Raw genomic sequence first — 25,017 nt, 5'->3', positions numbered from 1 at the left:
TCGGTTAGTCCAATTTACCTACATGTATTGGCTATGGAGCTAGTCGGCAGGTTCGTAGAAAATTCTAGGTAGGCAGGGTGTCCTGTAATACGCCTTTTGAAGAAAGTAAGGTGATTTTTAATTATTAAAATTAGAAAAAAAAAAGCCGACGTTGCAAAACTGTGGGCCGTTGCAAAACTGTGGGCGGTTTTAATCTTGTGGGCGGTGTAAAACTGTGGGCGGTTTTAATCTTGACCATTCAAACAAAGCAAAAATAGACGTTCGAGATTTTTAGATACCATCGTCAATGGGCTATATAATGAAAGAGCGAACATAATCATGTTATTACAAAAAATTCTAGAGTTTAGAAGGAGTGAAGCTATTAAAAAAATTGCATCTGCAAACATTTTATGACCATATATCTTCTATCGTTTTTGTCAATATTTTACATATTTTTTAAGAATTACATACTTATATATATATATTCATTTTTTCTCTTTCTACTCGTCAGATTATCATGTCCTGATATATATCAGGACAAGTAATTTATGCTGAGAGATTGTAACGTGTTTTCATGTATATTCAGGCAAGTAATTTATACTTTCATGTATCAATGAGAGATCTAAAAACAAAAACGTTGCAATCACAAGAGTTGTACACACCGAGAAAGGGAATTCTACACACATACACATTCATGCCCATAGTTATTTACTCATGATATCAGATCATTATTATCATCTATGCGGTTGTTATAACAAATCTGGTATGTTTTTTTCTTAGTTATGTTATTCTTATAATCTCTACCTTATCTTATAATTCTAATTAGAAAAGTGTATTCTCTTTTAGTTACGAGATTTCAAGTTAATAATCTTGAATGAAAATAAACGTGTTAAAAAATATAAGTAAGAAGTTTAGATCTTATTCGATCTTGAAAGATCCATATATGCTTACAAAATCTCTAATTAAATTTTATAATTTAATCTCATTAGTTGTAATTATTTATTCTAAATGATATCAAATATTCACAGTTTCTGTATCATTTACAATTTTCTTATTAAATTCATCGTGGTGATAAAATAATTACAGGAAATAATGAAGAAAATGCTCCACAATAAATCCGTCCAAATTGCGGCGGTCCAGTATTACAACAAAACACGGTAACTTTGGGATACATATTGTTAATTAGTTTTTGTGTCGATCATTTCGCACATAAAAAATCTAACCCAATATATCAATGTTCTTCAACTACTATAATAGGTCTGAACTTAGCCGTACACCTGCGCAAGAGCTCGGTGGGTATTTTGGTAAATTTTATTATCCCGATGGATATTTTAATTGCACATTTATTTATATATAAATATAAATATTTATATTTATTTACATCCACATAGCAGCAAAAAATAATGATACAGAACTAGAAAATAATTGTATATTCTGGTGTATTAGGGCTAGGGGTACTGATGCGTTGCCATGCAAAATGATTGGGATGAAAGGGACCGCTAGTTACAGGAAACTACTGGTTGGTAATGGTTGTGAATGAATATACAGAGGAGGGTACACATATCGCTAGGGCTGTAATTCGAGCCGAGCCGGGCGAGTTTCGAGCCGAGCCTAATTCGAGCCAACTTTAATCGAGCCGAGCCGAGCCGGCTCGATTAACTAATCGAGCCTAAATCTTTGCCCGAACTCGACTCGGTTAATTTCACGAGTCGAGTCGAGCCGGCTCGTTTAGCTAAACGAGCCGGTTTTAACGAGCCGAGCGAGCCAGCTCGTATAATTTTACACTTAATCGAGCCCAAACCTCTACCCGAACTCGACTCGTTTAATTTCACGAGTCGAGTCGAGCCGGCTCGTTTAATTAAACGAGCCGAAACCTTTACCCGAACTCGGCTCGTTTAACGAGTCGAGCCGAGCCGAGCCCACTTAAACGAGTTCGAGCCGGGCGAGCTCGCGAGCCGCCCGACTCGAATTACAGCCCTACATATCGCAGAGAGTGTATCATGTTTGGTGTTGGCGAAGGATTATATGGAGCTGCTAATGCTGACAACTTCTCCTTTTAATATATTAATTTGTTAGGAACTATGTATTATTTTTTAAGTAATGATTTGAGAGCACATGAGATTCTTTCTAAGTCACTTCCCACATTTTGGAGGAACCATTTTATTATTATTGTCATATATTTGTAATAAAATGATATTTTATAATTTAACTTTTATTTAATTAAATAATGTTAATAGTTTAATAATCAAATTAAGTGATTAAAAATTATATAATGAACTTGGAATTTGAACATGGATATAGAAATATGGATCCAAGATTTTGAGAATTTGTCGGTGGAGTTATTTGGATTCATCTTTTGACAAAAAAATTCATATAAATTTTGAATATTATGATCAATAGACAATGTGTGATAAGTGAAGAATACAGAAAATAAGATACGTTACTTGTTTATGTAAAAGAGTAAATTTAACCGTTATAAATTTATAAGTTAATATCTATTATTTATTAATATTATAACATTAATTATACTGTTAATATTATAACAGCAACAAAGACTCAAATAATAAAAACACTTTGCATGATGTCTGTTCAATGCAAAGTGATATGCTGCAACTTGCATGGTGTATAGTAATGGAGAAAAGATGATCAATTTGTTTGGTTTTTTATAATTTAATTTGTTTGTTTTTTTTTAATCTATTTTTATCGTATCGATGTGATTGTTTCCGTTTTTCTAAAAAAGAGTCCCTTCAAATTTTTTGTCAAATATATTTTTAATTAATTAAATTTATATGAGGTATTGTACTCTTTTACTGAAAAAAATAAAAAAATTGATTAAACTAAATCAAAGTATAAAATTACTTAAATTTGATTAAATAAAAAAACTGCCCACGATCACGCCGATTGGCCGGAGCCCGACTCGGGATCGGAATTCGGAACTCCCATATCCATATTCAAGCAAGACACTACTCTGATCCAATTTTTTCCAAATACCTTTCTTTTGGTCATAGCTCAATTCCAATCATATTGCCTGCGCCTAATATATATATCTAGTCTTTAAACTTTTTCAGTCACTAGCCAATGTTCTCAAAAACCTGCTTTTTCAATTAATCAGGCTACTTGTCCAGACACTTTACATTCCTGTTTGAGCTGAGCTCCAGTTCCAAAATCTTCGTCATGTCATGGAAACTTTAGTTTATGAGTTTGTAATCGTGTTTATCTGCAATGCGAAGATCCTCTTTAAATCAATTTTAAGAATGTTGCTACTTGCTACCATGTTCAGCAGTTCTTAAGTAAGTCACAAGTTGGATCGACAACATGGCAATTTTAACTCTTTCATGGAACTAAGAACTGATCAGCAACAGACTTCGGTTGTTTGTATTCGCTTGGTATAGGACTTTCTGTTTTAATCTCATTCCCTGTGACGTGCTAATAATTGTTGAAATTCGGACAATTCAAAAGTTTTGGTTTAGGATTTAAACAATCCTAGCCGTGAATGAGAGTACCAAGCATAATAATCAAGCAGTGGCTTTGATTTAAAAATTCTCAATATAAAAAACTAGTTAGTTGTAGTTTGTCATTTCTTCAGAAACTGATAACAGTCATTCATTCTATAAGTTTCTCAAAAGTTTCTTACTAATAGTTAAGGCCTGAGGAACATACAATTACAAGCCAAACATTGTTGGGCAGCGCAACACCCGTTAACTCCGCATTAGTATGATATTGTCCGCTCTGGGCCGTGGCCAAGCCCGCACGGATTTGCTTTCGAGCTCCTCCCAAAAGACCTCAAACTAATAGAGTTCTTTGGCTGCTTATATTCAAGATAAATCTTCTTTATTTTTCCGATGTGGGACTTGGGTTGAACCCACTCAACAATCTCCCCTCAATCCAAGAACCACTAATCTTGTGACCCTTATACCGCCGCTACTCATCGGTTCATCATCTTGCGGGACACGTCGTCCAACCACCGTTGTCGGAAAGACTTTCGACACAAGCCGTCCAAGACCTCCAATCGTAGTTCTCGAGAGCCTCCCCACATCACACAACTGCATCCCACAACCCCAAGATCAACTTCTTAACCTCGCTCTGATACCACTTGTTGGGCCGCGCAACACTCGTTAACTCCGCATTAGTATGATATTGTCCGCTCTGGGCCGTGGCCAAGCCCGCACGGATTTTCTTTCGGGCTCCTCCCAAAAGGCCCCATACTAATGGAGTTCTTTGGCAGCTTATATTCAAGATAAATCTTCTTTATCTTTCCGATGTGGGACTTGGGTTGAACCCACCCAACAAACATTACAATATGAAGCAGAAGTTGACAATGATACAATCATGTATGAAACTGAAGCCTTGAAGTTCTACAATCAAGTAACAGTCAGCTTTCTTTTGAATGTTATGTTTTGCTTTCTCTAAAATTAAACCATGGATCATTGTCTTCGTTGGATTCTTTTGATCTTTCTCTGTTTTCCGGTTGCCTTAACTTATAATTCATAGAATCGAAACTATGAACTGGTGAAGCCGGGTTTTGCTACACATCCGATCCTGCCAACATGCTTCTTCTTCCCTGTCAACTTCAAGGCTACGGAGACTAATTCTGCTTCTTCAGTTGAATTGTTTATCCAACTGCTAGAAATTATACTGAGAATATTTGATCTAACAATGCACCAATATATTTATACATGATACCGATTCATAAAATATGTTGGATATTTTATTTTGAAAAAAATGACATTGATTAATTTTGAAAATGTTGGAAAGATTTAAATGGAAAAAACAACAAAACATATATTATTTTAATACTCAATATCTAAAACTCGCAATAGAAAAAGAGGGTGATTTTTAATTGTTAAAATAAAAACATCGGGGGTTGCAAAACTGTGAGCGTTGCAAAACTACGGACGGTTTTAATCTTGTGGGCGTGCAAAACTGTGGGCGGTTTTAATCTTGTCCGTTCAACAAAGCAAAAACGAACGTCCCAGATCCTTAGATGGCATTTTCAATCGGGTATATAATGAAAGGGGAACAAAAATTATTATACACAAATTTCAGAGTTCACAAGGAGTGAAGTTATAATTTTTTTTGCATATAGACACTCAAGTACAAGTATTTTATTATCATATATCTTTTATTTGATTTTTCAATATTTTACATATTTGAAAGAGTTAGGTTACATACATAGATTCATTTTTTTTTCTCTTTAGTGTCAGATGAACATGTTGTAATATATATGAAGGCAATCGATTTATATACTCCCAATTGATGCTTGAGAGATTTTTACGTGTTGTCATACGAGCAAGTAAATTATACTTCCATGATGATCCGATCACAAAAATTATACACACCCACCCAGAAAGAGAAATTCTACACAAATATATATAGGTGTCTACGATTATTTACTCAAGATATCAAATCATGTTATTATTATCTACACGGCACTTGCAACAATATGGTATGTTATTTTCTTCATGATTGTATTCTTATAATCTCTGCTTTTAGTTATAATTCTAATTAACACTCGTGATTTAGTGTATTCTCTTTTAATTACGAGATTTCGTTTAAATATTCTTCAATGATAATAAATGTGTTCAAACAATTGTAAATAATGAGTTGAGATGTTATTCGATCTTGAATGATCTAGATATGTTGACATTATTGTTAATTAAAATTTTATAATTTAATCTCATTTATTGTAATTATTTATTCAAAATGATATCAAATATTAAAATTTTCAATATCATTTACATTCTTTCTTATATTTATCGTGTTAATAAATAATTACAGGAAACAATGAAGATAATGCTCCAAAATAAATCCGCCCAGTTGCGACGACCAGTGTTATCACAAAAGATGGTAATTTTTGGATACATATTATAACTAAATTAGTTTTATGTGTCAACATTCCACGGATAATAAATCTAACCCAATGTTTCAATATTCTTTGACTAATGTAACAGGTCTGGATTCAGCTCAACACATGCTCAATAGCTTGGTGGCTATTCTGGTAAATTTTACCATCCTAACGGATGTTTTAATTGCATATTTATTTATATATACATATTTATATTTTTTACATCCACACAGCAAATCTACGGATGTTTTAATTGCATATTTATTTATATTTTTTACATCCACACAGCAAAGCCTTCAACCATGTTGTTGAGTTGCCCAACAATCAATTGATGGCTTCTTCTTCCTCCCAACCTGGATGTGGAGATTGATGATGAAAATCAACTATCATGATTCAGATGCGGTATGCTACTTTATAATTTATAGTTAATTTATAGGATACCAATAAAAATAAAGTTTTCCTTTCTTTTTTACCAAGTTTAATAAAGTATAGCAGTACTCAAATATTTTATCAAGTCTTGCATTCAAACAGGAAGTTACAACAAAACAAATACGTTTATATTTGAGCTAGAACTTTTCTTAAATCTGTTTCAAGTTTGCAAGTACTGTATGTGAAGCCATTATTCATATTAATCATTATTTCGTTTATTATGTCTTCTGTTGAAGGTGTATATATGTGCTCACGCATGTCAAAGAGATGACATTAAGTCATCCAGAACATGTTAAGATGAAGCTGTTGAAAAAAAAGCACCATCTTCAGGATCGGAGGGAAGTATAATTTAAAAAAAAATGGGGATCAGATGGGAGCAGCAGCAGGAACATAATCATATAGAAGAATCAGAAAATGCAGAGACCGGTGGCCTTTGGGATCGATTTTTATATTTAAGCTAAATGTATCTTTCTTAATCCGCACCTCTTAATGTACAATTGTACATAAGAATGTAAGAAAATTGTCAGATGTTGAAGTTGCATTGTTAATATACATCAGTTTGCTACATACGCATTGTAATGAAATTGTATCAAATGGATGGTTTTGCAGTACTTCATTCCGAATCAAGTTTGTTAGTCGATCAAATTCACTTTCATGTGCTAAATTCTAAAACGGCAAAACCACAAGAGGATCCGCTTGGACATCCTCAGGATCCTACTAAGTAGATGGATATACGAGGATTAGTTTAATCATGTTTGATCTCATTTGACTAGAACACAACTGAATCAGAAAACGTAAAAAGATCTGTGATTTTTGAAAAAGGTTCTTGTCCTTGGTTCTCCTTACGTGGAACTTATCAATTGAACTACCACATAACCCTTGATGTACCGCTATAAGTTTGCTCTCTCATTAATACACAATACGTGTGATTCAAAATCATTATATGCGTGTTAAGTCCCTCACAAGGTTTTGGTGTTGATGAATATTAAACCAGTTCCAGTTACTAATCACCATCGTCAAATGTCAAATATTTAGCACCCGTCCAAGTCAGCAGCAAATGCCAAATGCTATCCCGATCTCATTTGCAGATTATATACTTGTCTCAAGATTGCATTGTCTCAGTATACATTGTGGGCGCATATAATAGATGCTTCATTGTATTGCCTTGCTGCCTGTACCTGATTCATGTTCTTGTCTGTTTTTGCAATTAATCAGAGATCAATTTTATTCTGAGGCATAGCTTTGTTACCTCCATATCCATTTTTAAACAAGATGCTACTCTAATCCAATTTTTTCCAGAAGTCTTTATTTTGGTCATAGTTCCATTCCAATTATATTGTATGTGCCTGAAATATATGCTCCAGTCTTTTAACTTTTTTTACTCACTGGCCAATGTTCCGAAAAACCTGCTTTTGCCTGACAAAAAAAAAGAAAAAGAAAAACCTGCTTTTGAAATTAATCAGGCTACTTTTGCCTACACTTTTAATATTCCCGTCTGAGCTTATAGCATTTGTAATGGTAAGCCTAAATCCCCTAATTTTGGAGTCCCATTTGAGTGACACAATACAAAAACTGGTTTTATCGAGAAAATGGACGAGTTTTGTCCACCTTTTAAGTAATAAAATATTGATTTTAAACAATTAAAGTTATACAAAAAACTAATAAAAAGTACACAATGAAATCAGGAACCGGCAAGAGCAACTCCACTACTACTAGGAGTCCAATTGCTATCCTCGGGACTCCCAAAATGACTCGCCATTTATTTTACAAAAAAATTGCATTGGATAGGATCTGAATAAAGCGGTCAGTCCATCTCGGTGGTCACTATCCATTTCATTATTTCGTGATGTTTTATATTTTTCAATTAAATTTCTCCCTACTTGTTTACTTTTTATCGACAACTTTCTCACTTAGCGTTGTATGAAATTGGTCATCTTTTTTATTTTTGTAAACCCGCTTTCTCATTAGTTGACATTAGATGAGGTAGAATGGAAGTACGCTTGAGCATTGTGGATGCTCTAGGCGGGAGAGTTGGGATTGCCCAACTTTTGCCTTTTCTTCCAATCATCGAATTTTGATCAGAATCATTTTCACAAATTATAATGCAGGAGTCGGGTAGACATTGGAGCTGCTCTTAGCTCCAGTTCCAAATTCATGTCATGGAAACTCTAGTTTATGAATTTGGATTGTGTTAATCTCAGTGCACAGATTTCTAACGGTCTGTTTGGTAACCAGGATTTCATTTGAAATTTTGAATTTGATCAAATAACTTGTTTGGATATTTCAATTTGGATTTCATTTGAAATTCATACATTCAAATATTAATATAAACTTGAGAATTTTAAATGACAACTCAAATCCTTTTATTTGAATTCCATCATAAAAATGAAATACATGTTTCCAAAGAGCCTCTTATAGATTTTAAAATTTCGCTCCCATGCTCAGCAGTTCATAAGTATATCCCAAGTTAGATCGTCAACATAGCAGCTTCAAATTCCCCCTGGAACTGGAACTAAGAGTTGACCAGCATTCTTAGACTTCAGCTGTTTGCACCCTAACACCCTTATAGGATTTCCTGTTCAAATCTCATGTCCTGTGATGTGCTAATAATTGTTGAAATTCGGACAATTAATAAGTTTTGGTTTAGGATTTAATTGTCACTTGAACTGTAAAGTTAGAACAAATAGTCTCATCCCAAGATTTTGGTACGGGATTAAATAAATAGTAGTGTAAATTAGAACAAATTAGCCCGCAAGACCACTTTATTTTTTTTCTGGTTAATTACTTTGAATTCTCTGGTTTCCCCCTTCACTGTATATAGAGAGACTAGAATCGGGATCTTTACGGCATTGTTTATAGCCGCAAGACTTTAAACAGAGACAATCAAATGATCTAAGCTTTTACGATAATGAGAATACTGTCAATTTCTTTGCTTTGTATTCATGTAATCTCGTTTCAAATTAGGTTACTCAAATCCTCTGGTGTAGAAGATTATGAGTTTATGATCAGTTAAACTTTGAATAAATCCTTTAACTAAAATAAATGAAGACCTGCCTATGCCTGAATCATTATCTTGTCTACTTTTCCAAAGTATCAAGACCAACTTTTAATGAGCCATGTATTCATTTTTAAATCATACTACTCTGAAGCAATCACTTTGGTTATTGCTCACTTCCAATCATAACGCCTCCACATAATTATCTTGGCCATATAATCTTAAATCTTGGTTATGGCTCTGTATCCCTTCTTTGCACATCAACTACGGTTTTCTGGTTATCTAACTTAATAAAATCAAACCAAAGCAAGCAAGCACACCATAAATCAACCAAATCACACATCTTTTACAGATATACTTGGAGTCCTCAGCATAAATATTCCATCATTCTACTATAAAAAATTAAACTCAAATGGCTAAACAAACAAAATTCAGCAGCATTTGAATCAATACTATATGTCAAATATGAAGATCATGTAGCCACAGAGTAGCTACAGAACATAACACAAAATTTGACAACAAACAATCTAGCACAACTTTTGAGCTCAACAAGCTTGGCTTATTTGTTTTTCACTTGTCAAGCCTTCGAATGTGCCTCACCCATAAATCGACCAAATTTAAAATTCAAAACAAGGAAAAAGGCGATGAAAGATAAAAGGATCAAATTTGTGGTGTTTTACTTTTGTGAACTATTTTGAAGAATCCTGTAATGCATTTTACAGCTAGAGAGTACATGACGTCTATTGGCATTTAGAGTTAGAGAGCATCTCGGACTCACTGTTATTTTAATTTACCATTTATTTACACCGGAATGGTGTAAGAGATAAACTAGACCAAAATAATTGTTTTTGTCAAAGGAAACTCTTGCGCTGACTGACCATAGAATAGATGGGTCTCGGTCCGTGACATATGTATGCTATTAACATACGTTTAGCGGGGAAAAAAAACACTTATTATTAGTAATACTCAAAATCTAAAACTCGTAACAGAACAGTAGGTAGACTTTAATCAAAGGTCACGTGTTCGAACTTCACCAGCTCGCGGGCGTTCACCTGAGTTGAAAAGACAGTGGGATGATTTGAAGAAAGGGGACGGGTTCCAATCCGTGGGAAGTTCCCATCCACTGGGTCTTATCACTCGGTTAGTCTGATTTATCTACATGTGTTGGCTATGGAGCAAAAACGGACGTTCCAGATTTTTAGATACCATCTTCAATGGGCTATATAATGAAAGAGTGAACATAATCATGTTATCACAAAAAATTCTAGAGTTTAGAAGGAGTGAAGATATTAAAAAATTACTCTGCAAACATTTTATGACCATATATCTTCTATCGTTTTTGTCAATATTTTACATATTTGTTAAGAATTACATACTTATATATATTCATTTTTTTCGCTCTACTCGTCAGATTAACATGTCCTGATATATATATCAAGGCAAGTAATTTATGCTGAGAGATTTTAACGTGTTTTCATGTATATACGGTAAAGTAATTTATACTTCCATGTATTAATGAGAGATCTAAAAACAAAAACGTTGCAATCACAAAAGCTGTACACACCGAGAAAGGGGAATTCTGCACACATACACATGCATTCCCATAGTTATTTACTCATGATATCAGATCATCATTATCATCTATGCGGCTGTTATAATAGACCTGGTATGTTTTTTCTTGGTTATGTTGTTCTTATAATCACTACCTTTTATTATAATTCTAATTGGATAGGTGTATTCTCTTTTAACTACGAGATTTCAAGTAATAATCTTGAATGAAATATATGTGTTAAAAAATATAAATAAGAAGTTAAGATCTTATTCAATCTTGAATGATCCAGATATGCTTACAACATCTCTAATTAAATTTTATAATTTAATCTCATTTGTTGTAATTATTTATTCAAAATGATATCAAATATTCATATTTTCTGTATCGTTTAAAATTTTCTTATTAAATTCATCGTGGTAATAAAATAATTACAGGAAACAATGAAGATAATGCTCCAAAATAAATCCGTCCAAATTGCGGCGGTCCAGTATTATGACAAAACACGGTAACTTTGGGATACATATTGTTAATTAGTTTTTGTGTCGATCATTTCGCACATAATAAATCTAACCCAATATATCAATGTTCTTCAACTACTGTAATAGGTCCGAACTTAGCCGCACACCTGCGCAAGAGCTCGGTGGGTATTCTGGTAAACTTCACTATCCTGATGGATGTTTTAATTGCATATTTATTTATATATAAATATTTATATTTATTTACACCCACAGAGCAGCAGAAAATAATGATACAGAAGAACTAGAAAATAATTGTATATTCTGGTGTATTAGGGCTAAGGGTACTGATGCGTGGCCATGCAAAATGATTGGGATGAAAGGGACCGCTAGTTACACATATTGCAGAGAGTTTATAATGTTTGGTGTTGGCGAAGGATTATATGGAGCTGCTGATACTGACAACTTCATGTTGGGGACTTCTCAAGTATCAGTAAAGCATGGAACAGAAGGGTTTTTATATGAATCCTCTCCTTTCAATATATTAATTTGTTAGGAACTGTATATTATTTTTTAAGTAATGATTTAGGAGCCATATAGAAGATTCTCTGTAAGTCACTTCCCACATTTTGGAGGAACCAATTTTATTATTATTGTAATATATTTGTAATAAAATGATATTTTATAATTTAACTTTTGTTTAATTAAATAATGTTAATAGTTTAATAATCAAATTAAGTGATTAAAAATTATATAATGAACTTGGAATTTGAACATGGATATAGAAATATGAATCCAAGATTTTGAGAATTTGTCGGTGAGGTTATTTGGATTTGACAAAAAAATTCATATAAATTTTGAATATTATGATCAATAGGCAATGTTTGATAAGTGAAGAATACAGAAAATAAGATACGTTACTTGTTTATATAGAAGAGTAGATTTAACCGTTATAAATTTATACGTTAATATCTATTGTTAATTAATATTATAACATTAATTATACTATTGATATTATAACAAAACAGAGACTCAAATAATAAAAACACTTTGCATGATGTCTGTTCAATGCAAAGTGATGTTGCAACTTGCATGGTGTATAGTAAAGGAGAAAGGATGATCGATTTGTTTGGTTTTTTATAATTTTATTTGTTTGTTTTTCATCAATCTTTATTGTATCGATGTGATTGTTTCTGTTTTTCTCAAAAAAGGGTCCTTTCAAATTTTTTGTCAAATACATTTTTAATTGCTTAAATTTATATGAGGTATTGTACTCTTTTAATAAAAAAATACAAAAATTGATTAAACTAAATTAAAGTATAAAATTATTTAAGTTTGATTAAATGAAAAAACCGCCAAACCTGCGAACCGGTCACGCCGGCCAGAGCCCGACTCGGGATCGGAATTCGGAACCTCCATATCCATATTCAAGCAAGACACTACTCTGATCCAATTTTTTCCAAAAATCTTTCTTTTGGTCATAGCTCAATTCCAATCATATTGCCTGCGCCTAATATATATATACATATATATATATATACATATGGTTATATATATATATATATATATATACACTAAAATCCGCTTTTTAGATCAAATTTACTAAAGACTACTGCTTGACTTAATCTATTAATTAAATCTTCCTTTATAGGTAATGGATATCTAATCCATTCAATGACTTTGTTTAATGGCTTATAATTAATTACTAATCTAGGGACACCTCTTTCTTTTTCAGCATTTTTGTTAACATAAAATGCTGCACAAGACCAAGGAGACTTAAATATTTAAAAACTGAAATTAAATATAAGAGAATTGAAGATAATAAGTTCAGTCTAGATTTTAATGAATAAACTTTTTAGAACTAGTTCTTCAGTAAGCTCAAGGTCATCTATGTCTTCGATCCCTCCTATCCCAAATTTTATTAATCAGGAAGAACACAGTTATGAAAATATTAGTCAAGAATTAGGAAATTGGAATATTCCTAGTGTTAATCAAAACAAATTTATGAGTCAACGTTTACTGATAACTTTAAAACAAACTATAATGTTAAAACTGTTGAAAGAATTTATGCTATTAACAAAGAACATGAAAACTTTTCTCTCTTAGATAAAGAAATAATTAAAAAATATAGAAAAAAGGTTACAATTATATTCACATAGGATTAATTCAAGTCGCAGTAAAACCATTAACTATTAAAGGTATTAATTCTAGTATATTATTATGCCTGCGAGATGCGAGATTTTTAAACTATGTTCCTAGTATATTAGGAATAATGGAATCTAGCCTTCATAATGGACCAATCCATTTTAATTGCTTTCCTGACTTTACCTTAAGTCTTAATGATCCCCATCTATTAAAAGCTTTAACACTAAATATTAAAACTGCAGGAGAGATAACCCAAATGATTGAAGGGTCACAACCTTTAGCTTTAATATATAGAATCCATTATAAAACTATGAAAACAGATTTAAATATTCATTCTTTAAACAAAAGTCCTAAAGATAAAACTGTTTTAATTCAAGGAAGTACAAGTGAAGCTAATATTCAAGTTCCAAAAACAATCCTTTGGAAAGATATTAATCTCCCTAGTCAATGGATTTTAGAAAATGAAACACCCCAAAGACCAATAAATAATAATATAATAAATTTAGAGAATGTTAGACAATATTTAGATGGTACAGTTAGAATAAGTTTTGATAATCCAAATAGACCTCATTGAGTTTTGATAATGAGGTCAAAAACTATTATAATCCAAATCATTTGAATTCTTTAAAAGGGGAAGCAGTAACAATTATTACAAAAGTAAATAGAAAATTACTTTTACAAAAGTAAAAATTCGGGTGAAATGAATAGTGAAATTTACTGTTCATGAATAGTAAAATTGACTTTTCACTGTTTGTCTTCTTCTGCTTTATCACATGGCAAAAGGATCTTGTGAATCTTGGAATAACTGGCTGTTATATGGATCATTATTGTTTATTGAATTTTGACTGGAGCCTGTCTCTTCTTTGTCGGAGGCAACTTCTTCAATATTGCTTACTCTCGCATTAATTACTTGAATCAAGGATTTCAATTCATCATTAGATAATTTACTGACTGAATCAAAATCCAAAGATGTTGAAGGACCAGAAGGACTACTACAATGTTCCTTTTCTTTGGAAATAGCTTTACTGATTTGAATTGGAGGGAATTCCTTCTGTACTTGACCAACAATCCGATTTACATCAAACTTATCCCACCATTTAATGAAAAATGTTCTGGAGACATGACTAATCTGACTATGTTGACTGATTATTGCTTCCGACTGCATTGTGGAAACAATTGTTGACTGAACTGGAGTCTTCAGGTTATATTGCCATTTTAAAATCCAAGGGATTTTATATTTACTACAAAATTGAAGCAATATTAGGATACCTTCAGATTTAGGGTTTACTTTTTGTTTACTGAAATGGGTTACTTGGGCTTTAAGTTGATCTGGAATAATGGCATCGGAAGGGCCAAATCTAGACCACCAAAGGGTAAACCATAAAGGAATCTGACTTTTGAATTTATGATCAAATTGAATAAACCAGGAATGACTAAAAGTCTGATTCTGGTATAAAAATACTTTACTCCATGCTTCAATGTAATCATAATAACAGAAATGGTTATTTTCTACTAAATGAAGATCAGAAGGATGATCACAGAATTCTGTTTGAGAAATAATCTGTTTAATATACAAAGAATGATACAAGACTTTGGTATCATCTTTTCTGTCTAAAATGGGCTTGATTACTATGGAATCAGTTTGAATTAAAATGTCTTTATAATAGGATAATGACTTATATGGAGCAAATGGAATAAAATGCCAACCCGCAGGAAAGAACTGGGCAGCAAGTTTTACTGGATTATTTTTTGGTTCCATGAAATGTTCCACAAAAAATAAGTTTACCTCGAAATTAACAATGTAATCTGAAGTAGAACTATATTGACTAAATATGGGCTTTTGGGATATTTTACTAGCAGCATTTGAAGGCCCAAAAGGGTCAAAAGCTGGAGGTTTACTAGCTAAGACTGAATTAAAAGGCCTAGGGACTTGGCCCAAAACCTGATATCTGTTTACTATGTCCACTGCATGGACTGGGTTTACTGGATGGGGAACAATCGCTCCTCTGACAGAACTAGCATTACTAACTGAAGAAGATTTTCCTCTTCCTCTTGAATTACTGCCGCCTCTAACACTCATTTTGACTCTCCTGTTTGTAAAAACTCTCTGGTTAGGAAATCAGGGATAGAATTTTCACTTCCTTTAATATACTCAATATCAAAATCAAAAATACTCAATAAAGCTTGCCATCGAGCAAAAATTTGTTTAGAAGCTATATTTTCAACATCTTTTTCTAAAATATATTTTGCTGACTTACAGTCTATTCTTACTAAGAATTTTTGATTTAAAATATCATTTTGGAATTTATTAATACATAAAACTAAGCTTAAAATCTCTTTTTTAATAGTTGAATAACTCTTCTGAGTAATATTCCAAGCACCTGAATGAAAACAAACAATTTGTTCACGGGAAGTAGGAGTTAACTTTTGTTTGAGGATTCCTCCAAATCCAATTTCAGAGGCATCTGTTTCAACAATTTTGAAGGCTAGAGGATTTGAAATACCAAGACAGGGTAAAGTTTTAACATATTTTTTAATATCTTGGACTATAGAAGTATGAATTGAAGTCCAAGGGGAAGGGTTACTTTGTAAACGTTCAAATAAGGGTTTGCACTGTTTCCTCAAATCTTTATAAAATTCTCCTATGTAATTAAGAGACCCTAAAAACCTTTGGAGTTGGGTTTTGTCTAGAATTTCATCTGGGAATTTATCTGCAAACTCAATAGCTCTGTCAATGGGTTTAATATGACCATATTGAATATTATGACCAAGAAATCTAACTTTGGTTTGGAATAGCGAGCATTTACTGGGAGAAAGAACTAATCCATTGGTTTTGACCGTTTTGAAAAAAGAATTCAAATGTTTCCAATGTTCTTCAATTGAATTAGAATAAATAAGAACATCATCAATATAAACAATTGTGAAATGGCTGAACTGGTTTAGAATATCATTCATGATATTTTGGAATTCACTAGGGGCATTCTTAAGACCAAATGGCATAACACACCATTCAAATGACCAAAAGGGGTGGTAAATGCTGTTTTATACCTATCTTCCTCAGCTATTTGAATTTGCCAAAATCCGCTTTTTAGATCAAATTTACTAAAGACTACTGCTTGACTTAATCTATTAATTAAATCTTTCTTTATAGGTAATGGATATCTAATCCATTCAATGACTTTGTTTAATGGCTTATAATTAATTACTAATCTAGGGACACCTCTTTCTTTTTCAACATTTTTGTTAACATAAAATGCTGCACAAGACCAAGGGGACTTACTTTTCGTGATTAATCCTTTTTTTAATAAATCATTTATTTCTTGTTTACATAGTTCCATCTGTTCATGACTCATCTTTGGAATAGCGAGCATTTACTGGGAGAAAGAACTAATCCATTGGTTTTCACCGTTTTGAAAAAAGAATTCAAATGTTTCCAATGTTCTTCAATTGAATTGGAATAAATAAGAACATCATCAATATAAACAATTGTGAAATGGCTGAACTGGTTTAGAATATCATTCATGATATTTTGGAATTCACTAGGGGCATTCTTAAGACCAAATGGCATAACACACCATTCAAAAAGACCAAAAGGGGTGGTAAATGCTGTTTTATACCTATCTTCCTCAGCTATATATATATATATATATATATATATATATATATATATAATCCTTAAACTTTTTCAGTCACTAGCCAATGTTCTCAGAAACCTGCTTTTGCAATAAATCAGGCTACTTGTGCAGACACTTTACATTCTAGCTTATGAGTTTGTAATCGTGTTTATCTGAAATGCAAAGATTTTTTTAAATCAATTCTATGAATGTTGCTACCATGCTCAGCAGTTCTTAAGTAACTCACAAGTTGGATCGACAACATGGCAATTTTAACTCCTTCGTGGAACTAATTAAGCACTGATCAACAACAGACTTCGGTTGTTTGTACGCTTGGTTTAGGACTTTCTGTTCTAATCTCATTCCCTGTGACATGCTAATAATTGTTGAAATTCAGACAATCCACAAGTTTTGGTTTAGGATTTAAACAATCCTAGCCGTGAATGAGAGTACCGAGCATAGTAATCAGGCAGTGGCTTTGATTTAATAATTCTCAATATAAGAAACTAGTTAGTTGTAGTTTGTCATTTCTTCAGAAACTGATAACAGTCATTTTATAAGTTTCTCAAAAGTTTCTTACTAATAGTTAGTGCCTGAGGAACATACAATTACAAGCCAAACATTACAATATGAAGCAGAAGTTGACAATGATACAATCATGTATGAAACTGAAGCCTTGAAGTTCTACAATCAAATAACAGTCAGTTTTCTTTTGAATGTTATGTTTTTCTTTCACTAAAATTAAACCATGGATCGTCTTTGTTGGATGCTTTTGATATTTCTCTGTTTTCTGGTTGCCTTAACTATAATTCATGGAATGGAAACTATGAACTGGTGAAGCCTAATTCAAGGCTACGAAGACTAATTCTGCTTCTTTAGTGGAATTGTTCATCCAACTGCTAGAAATTATACTGAGAATATTTGATCTAACAATGCACCAATATATTTATACATGATACCGGTTCATAAAATATGTTGGATATTTTATTTTGGAAAAAATGACATTGATTAATTTTGAAAATGTTGGAAAGATTTAAATGGAAAAAACAACAAAACATATATTATTTTAATACTCAATATCTAAAACTCGCAATAGAAAAAGAGGGTGATTTTTTATTGTTATAATAAAAACATCGGGGGTTGCAAAACTGTGAGCGTTGCAAAACTACGGACGGTTTTAATCCTGTGGGCGTGCAAAACTGTGGGCGGTTTTAATCTTGTCCGTTCAAACAAAGCAAAAACGAACGTCCCAGATCTTTAGATGGCTTTTTTAATCGGGTATATAATGAAAGGGGAACAGAAATTATTGTACACAAATCTCAGAGTTCACAAGGAGTGAAGTTATAAGTTTTTTTGCATATAGACACTCAAGCACAAGCATTTTATTATCATATATCTTTTATTTGAATTTTCAGTATTTTACATATTTGAAAAGTTAGATTACAAACATAGATTCATTTTTTTTTCTCTTTAGTGTCAGATGAACATGTTGTAATATAAATGAAGGCAATCAATTTATATACTCTCAATTGATGCTTGAGAGATTTTTACGTGTTGTCATACGAGCAAGTAAATTATACTTCCATGATGATCCAATCACAAAAATTATACACACCCACCCAGAAAGAGAAATTCTGCACAAATACATATGGGTGTCTACGGTTATTTACTCAAGATATCAAATCATGTTATTATTATCTACACGGCCCTTACAACAATATGGTATGTTATCATTATTGTATTATTATAATCTTTACCTTTTGTTATAATTCTAATTAACACTCGTGATTTAGTGTATTCTCTTTTAATTACGAGATTTCGTTTAAATATTCTTCAATGATAATAAATGTGTTCAAACAATTATAAATAATGAGTTAAGATGTTATTCGATCTTGAATGATCAAGATATGTTGACATAATTGTTAAGTTAAAATTTTATAGTTTAATCTCATTTATTGTAATTATTTATTCAAAATGATATCAAATATAAAAATTTTCAGTATCGTTTACATTCTTTCTTATTATATTTATCATGTTAATAAATAATTACAGGAAACAATGAAGATAATGCTCCAAAATAAATCCGCCCAGTTGCGACGACCAGTGTTATCACAAAAGATGGTAATTTTTGGATACATATTATTACTAGATTAGTTTTATGTGTCAACATTCCGCGGATAATAGATCTAACTTTTTAATATTCTTCGACTAATGTAACAGGTCTGGATTCAGCTCAACACATGCTCAATAGCTTGTTGGCTATTCTGGTAAATTTTACTATCCAAACGGATGTTTTAATTGCATATTTATTTTATATAAGTATTTATATTTTTTACATCCACACAGCAAAGCCTTCAACCATGCTGTGGAGTTGCCCAACAACCAATTGATGGCTTCTTCTTCTCGCAACCTGGCTGTGGAGACTGGTGGTGAAAATCAACTATCATGACTCATATGCGGTATGATACTTTATAATTTACAGTTAATTTATAAGATATTAATAAAAAATAAAGTGTTCCTTTCTTTGTTACCAAGTTTAATGAGGTATGCAGTACTCAAATACTTCGTCTAAGTCTTCCATTCAAACAGGAAGTTACAACAATACAAATACGTTTATATTTGAGCTAGAACGTTTCTAAAATCTATTTCAAGTTTGCAAGTACTGTATGTGAAGCCATTATTCATATTAACCATTATTTCAATTATTATGTCTTCTGTTGAAGGTATATATATGTGCTCACGCATGTCAAAGAGATGACATGAACTCATTCAGAACCTGTTAAGATGAAGCTGTTGAAAAGAAAAAAGCACCATCTTCAGGATCTGAGGGAAGTATATTTAAACAAAAAAATGGGGAATGGATTGGAGCAGCAGCAGGAACATAATCATATAAAAGAATCAGAGAATGCAGAGACCGGTGCCCTTTGGGATCGACTTTTATATTTAAACTAAATGTATCTTTCTTTATCCGCGCCTCTTATAATTAATGTACATAAGAATGTAAGAAAACTGTTAGATGTTGAAGTTGCATTATTAATATACATTAATTTGCTACATACGCATTGTAATGAAATTGTATCAAATGGATGGTTTTTTTAGTACTTCAGTCCAAATCAAGTTTGTTAGTAGATCAAATTCACTTTCATGTGCTAAATTCTAAAACGACAAAACCACAAGAGCATCCGCTTGGACATCCTCAGGATCCTACTAAGTAGATGGATATACGAGGATTAGTTTATCAAGTTTGATCTCATTTGACTAGATAACTACACATCTGAATCAGAAAACGTAAAAAGATCTGTGATTTTTGAAAAAGGTTCTTGTCTTTGGCTCTCCTTATGTGGAACTTATCAATTGAACTACCACATAACCCTTGATGTACCGCTATAGGTTTGTTCTCTCACTAATACACAATACGTGTAATTCAAAATCATTATATGCGTGTTAAGTCCCTCACAAGGCTTTGGTGTTGATGAATATTTGTGATAATCCGGATTTTTCGAAATATTTTATTTTATGATTTTCTAAAAGATGAGGAATAAAATTTTTATATTTTATTTCCAGTCCAGTGAAATATCGAGAATTTTATTATTTGAAATATTATGTGGATAGTATTTTCAGGTGTAGCTTGAAAAGTTTTTTTTGCAATTATATGATTTAAGTGTGGTACATGTTAAATGTGCTTCTTATTTGGTTATTTTGTTTGTGTGAGCAATTAGTTCAGAATTTTGAATTATTGTATCTTTTTTAATAAATCAAATTTATCCTTTGATTTTGAAATCAAAGCTTGTTTTATTTGAGCCTAATGATTTAATCCGATTTAAATTACTAAAATATACAAACATTAGTATTTCTATATTTCTGTCGGATTCAGAAATATTTGAAAGTTGCAGATAATTGTATTAATTATTTGTTAATTAACAATGATTTTGAGCATTATTTGTAAAAGTAGAGAAAGGTTGTAAAAATATTATATTTGCAATTATTCTGTATTCGGGATAATTAAAATTTTTATAAACTTTTATGTTTAAATTTGGAAGATATTTTTAGCCCCAAATTGTTAAAATAGCTTATTTATTGAATTGTGGGTGTGAATTTTGTTAAAATATAAATAGTTCTATTTAGAAAACAAATAGAGGATATACACACAGCAATTGAAATTGGGGGAGCAACAGAGTTTGGGAATTAGGGATTGGGGTGCAGAGATGGTTACGCGCGCGAAAACAAGTAATCAACTCTCGATTCTTGTCAACTTCTTTTGGTATCTCCCTATCTATTTATATAAATACACCTATATACTTGATTGTGTTGGTTCGTTTGGGCTTGTAATCAGGGGTGGTGTGGTTGAATCGGTGATGGCGGTGATTTGTTTCGCCGCTGATAGAGGTGAGCGGAGGGAGCTGTTGCGTAGGGTGAGCTTGGGGTGTATAGAGGGGAATAGATGGAGCTACTACAGAGGGCTGCGGAAGATTGTGTGCGTGTGTCCTGTTGTGTGGGTGGTGTGTATAACTGCCCTGTACAGGTGTACTAGTTTATGTGTGTAAATAGTTACTTTGTGTGTAAACAAAGCAGGGGGTTGGGAGAGGCTGCTGGTACGTGGCTGTGATGTTTGTACAGGTGTGTATAACAGCCTAAAGGTATGTGTTGTCGCTTCTGTGTGTGTTCTAGTAGGCTGTGTGATTTATGTGGGTGTAAATACCGTGTAGGTTTGTCGGAGGTGTTAGCAGGGCAGGTGCGGGTGTTAATTGAAATTGAATAAGAAGGCTGATCTAAGGCTATTGATTAGGCAGTCTATGGGACTGGTGTGATGGAAACTGATGGAAGGAGGGTTAGATGGAGAAGAGAGTGTATGAGATTGAAAATATGGGTACGAGTATGCTGATAATGTTTTTGGGGTGGTATTTTAAGAGTTTAAGTAGTGAATTAAAGATTTAGAATTATTCATACTTGACTTAGAAAGTTTTGGCCGTCGCTGGTCTATTTTGCAGTATAATTCTGGGTTAATTGAGTTCAGTTATGTGCTTAATCTTTATGTAATAATGTGCTACTTGAAGTCTAGATCAAGTACGAAAAAGAATTTCGAAATTTCATTAAACGAGCTAAAAGAGAGGTATGTTTTAGTGCGAGGTGCGCAGAAAATTCTGGGCAGGTTTGTCCTGTTCCAGGCCCTGTTTTGCTACCTTTAACTTGGTATTTACTTATGAAAATTTTAATGGAGTTTGATATTGGAGTCTGGAATGTGCTGTTAAAATTTTATACAATCAGACCAATTTTTCTATTTATTAAAAATCTTAGCGTCGGGCTGGTTTTGCAAGACAGTTTCTGGTGCCTAATTGGCATACCTGTTTTACTGCTTTAAGCTTGGAGTTTCTTTCTGAAAATTTTACTGTAGGTTGGAATAATGTGTAGGAGTGTCTCATAAAAATTTCGTATTATATCGATAAATTTTCAATTTATTAAAAATCATAGAGTAAGGGCTATTTAAACTATTTGCTCTAGTTTTCTTTCTTTGTTGGTGCATAATATGAAGTTATACTTGATTAATTGCATACGATTGATTATTAATTGATTGGCTCAGTTGGCCTTGTATATCTTATTAAATGTATTTTGTGTATAGTGAACAAGCAATCGTGCGGAAAGATTTTCTTATGTGTTTACTGCAAGTCAAGACATCTTTTTATATTATAATTCATGTGTTGGAAATAGTATTGGCTGGTTGTTGGTATTGAAAACAGGTGGATAAGCCTATAAACAGAGGAGATGTTGCCGAATTTTTATTAGAAATTAAGGTGTTTATTTATTACTAAATAATTGATACTTGATGGCAGTATATTCTATTTGAACTGGAATATCTATCGATTGTTTATTGATTATGTGATTATGTGTTGACTGATCCAATGTGTATATATTGCTATGTGGATATCTGTATATATTCATGTTTATTATATATGGATATGCGAAGGGTAGATGTTCGTGATTCTTATAATATTTAGAATCAGCTAGTTCTTCTAATCCGAAGACTTAGATATTATCCTACTATCGTGTAGAATAATCAAGACGTGTGTATCGAGAATGTTCATTATTAATTTGATGGTGTTGCAACTTGAAGCAAGAAATATCTGAGAAGACAAGACGTAGAAAGAATATTGTCGGAAGCTACTTAGAAAGATATGGTTGTGCAATGTAGTGCTATTAGAATCGTGGCTAGACATCGGAGTCGAGGCAAGTAATTCTAACTTTCTCTTGCAATTAGAGGCAAGTATTTCTATTCTTCTCTTTTATTTAAAGAGCAAGTACTTCTATCTATCTTTCCCTTGCAGTTAGCAAGTATTTCTATTCTCAACTTGTAATTACTGCAAGTAATTCTATTCTGCATTTATACTGAAAGGGCAAGCATTGTTATCTTTCTCGTGTGATTAAAGATAAGTTAAATATTTCTATTGTTATATCTGCAGTTGACATATATTATGTTCTTGATAGCTGAGATAGCTACTTGGTTACATTGAGTTATATGGTGGTGATTTGAAATAAGAAAAGAAGAGTTTTTGAATAAATATATATATGGTTGCGAAAGAAATAAATACATATGGTGAAGGGCTAGTGAATAGCCGGGGCTAGTGAATAGCCGGGGCTAGTGAATAGCCGGGGCTAGTGAATAGCCAATCAGAAAAGCGAGCAAGATGCCTATTGTGTATACCAATAATTGTCACCGGGAGGACTTTATGTCCGAGGCCCGGGGCACCAATAATTGTCACCGGGAGGACTTTATGTCCGGGGCCCGGGGCACCAATAATTGTCACCGGGAGGACTTTATGTCCGGGGCCCGGGACACCAATAATGGTCACCGGGAGGATGTTATGTCCGGGGCCCGGGATAAGGATTCTATTGTCTTGGGAACTGTAAAAGTTAGCGTAAGAGGCTAGTAAACCTAGTCCAGCTGTTGAGGCCAATTAGATGCCTAGTGGGTACCCTAGTGTCGTTACCGGTGGGACTTAGATCCAGTGTCCGGAATGATCCGTCGTCGGTGGGACTTAGATCCAGTGCCCGAGACGGAGGACTTTACGTGGCTGATCACCCGTATTGTCAGATGAGTTGAAAGGAAGTTAATAATTAAATATTCTTATAAATGGACTATATTCTGATAAAAGAATAGTTTGGACCCATTGTAATCGAAATTTTTATAAAAAAGGGTGGCAGTATGTAATTGAACTTCAATTAATTTGAGGGGAACCTAGAACTGAATCTCTGTTACAAATATTTGATTTAATTCAGATAGTATGGCATTGTTAAAAATTTAGTGTTATACTTGCTGAGCATTGCTCACTCTTGCTATTATTTCTAACCCTTGCAGCTAAGGATTAAGGTGGTCACCTGGGTAAGCTGCGCGTAAGAGTAATGCTAGGCGAGACTGCTAGGGAGGTGGCTGCGAGACTAGTATGGTTAGAGTTGAATTATTTCAATTCAGTTGTAGATGGTTTTTATTTATTGGTTATCAGTTATCCTTCTTACCGAAGTTTAGCTGATAACGTAGTTTAAGTTGTAAAAAGATTTTATAGTTTGGGTTCTGGTTTCAATGCTGTAACCTATTTGCGATCCTGTTGTTAGGGGGTCAAAGTGATTTTGATTTAAATCTCTTTTAAAAATCCAGATTTTGAAATATATGTTTTACCTTCTTCCGGAAATACAGGTTTAAATTGATTTTTGTCCACGTGGCACCAGATCCAGACCCCCGGATCTGAGGGATGTCACAATATTAAACCAGTTCCAGTTACTAATCACCATCGTCAAATGTCAAATATTTAGCGCCCTTCCAAGTCAGCAGCAAAAGCCAAATACTATCCCGATCTCATTTGCAGTTTATATACTTGTCTCAGGATTGCATTGTCTCAGTATACAAGGTAGGCGCATATAATAGATGCTTCATTGTATTGCATTGCTGCCTACACCTGATTCATATTCTTGTCTGTCTTTGCAATTAATCGGAGATCAAATTTTATTCTGAG

The 25,017-nt window shown here is 32.9% G+C and overlaps 3 long non-coding RNA genes across 8 annotated transcripts; all 3 read left to right on the top strand.

Moving 5' to 3' along the window:
- The first annotated feature begins 342 nt into the window (after positions 1–342).
- On the top strand, positions 343–6,864 carry LOC108222378 (uncharacterized). 4 transcript variants are annotated; one of them, XR_010292002.1, is made up of 6 exons: positions 343–742; positions 1,066–5,425; positions 5,758–5,826; positions 5,931–5,977; positions 6,113–6,226; positions 6,490–6,864. It is a non-coding gene; the product is annotated as an uncharacterized LOC108222378 (long non-coding RNA). The 4 variants fall into 4 exon arrangements; XR_010292004.1 differs by having other exon boundaries at positions 343–1,136; positions 1,237–5,425; XR_010292003.1 differs by having other exon boundaries at positions 343–1,283; positions 1,426–5,425.
- An 11,477-nt stretch (positions 6,865–18,341) lies between these two features.
- Positions 18,342–20,115, top strand: LOC108222540 (uncharacterized). The gene is made up of 5 exons (XR_001806992.2): positions 18,342–18,736; positions 19,067–19,135; positions 19,235–19,281; positions 19,361–19,473; positions 19,738–20,115. It is a non-coding gene; the product is annotated as an uncharacterized LOC108222540 (long non-coding RNA).
- A 388-nt stretch (positions 20,116–20,503) lies between these two features.
- On the top strand, positions 20,504–24,696 carry LOC108224081 (uncharacterized). 3 transcript variants are annotated; one of them, XR_010292194.1, is made up of 3 exons: positions 20,763–21,881; positions 23,062–23,269; positions 24,366–24,696. It is a non-coding gene; the product is annotated as an uncharacterized LOC108224081 (long non-coding RNA). The 3 variants fall into 3 exon arrangements; XR_010292193.1 differs by having other exon boundaries at positions 20,504–23,236; XR_010292192.1 differs by having other exon boundaries at positions 20,504–23,269.
- Positions 24,697–25,017: the final 321 nt, after the last annotated feature.

This window comes from Daucus carota, chromosome 5 (assembly GCF_001625215.2).
Source record: "Daucus carota subsp. sativus chromosome 5, DH1 v3.0, whole genome shotgun sequence".
In the NCBI taxonomy this organism is placed as follows: Eukaryota; Viridiplantae; Streptophyta; class Magnoliopsida; order Apiales; family Apiaceae; genus Daucus; species Daucus carota.
This window is presented reverse-complemented; position numbering and strand designations above follow the sequence as displayed.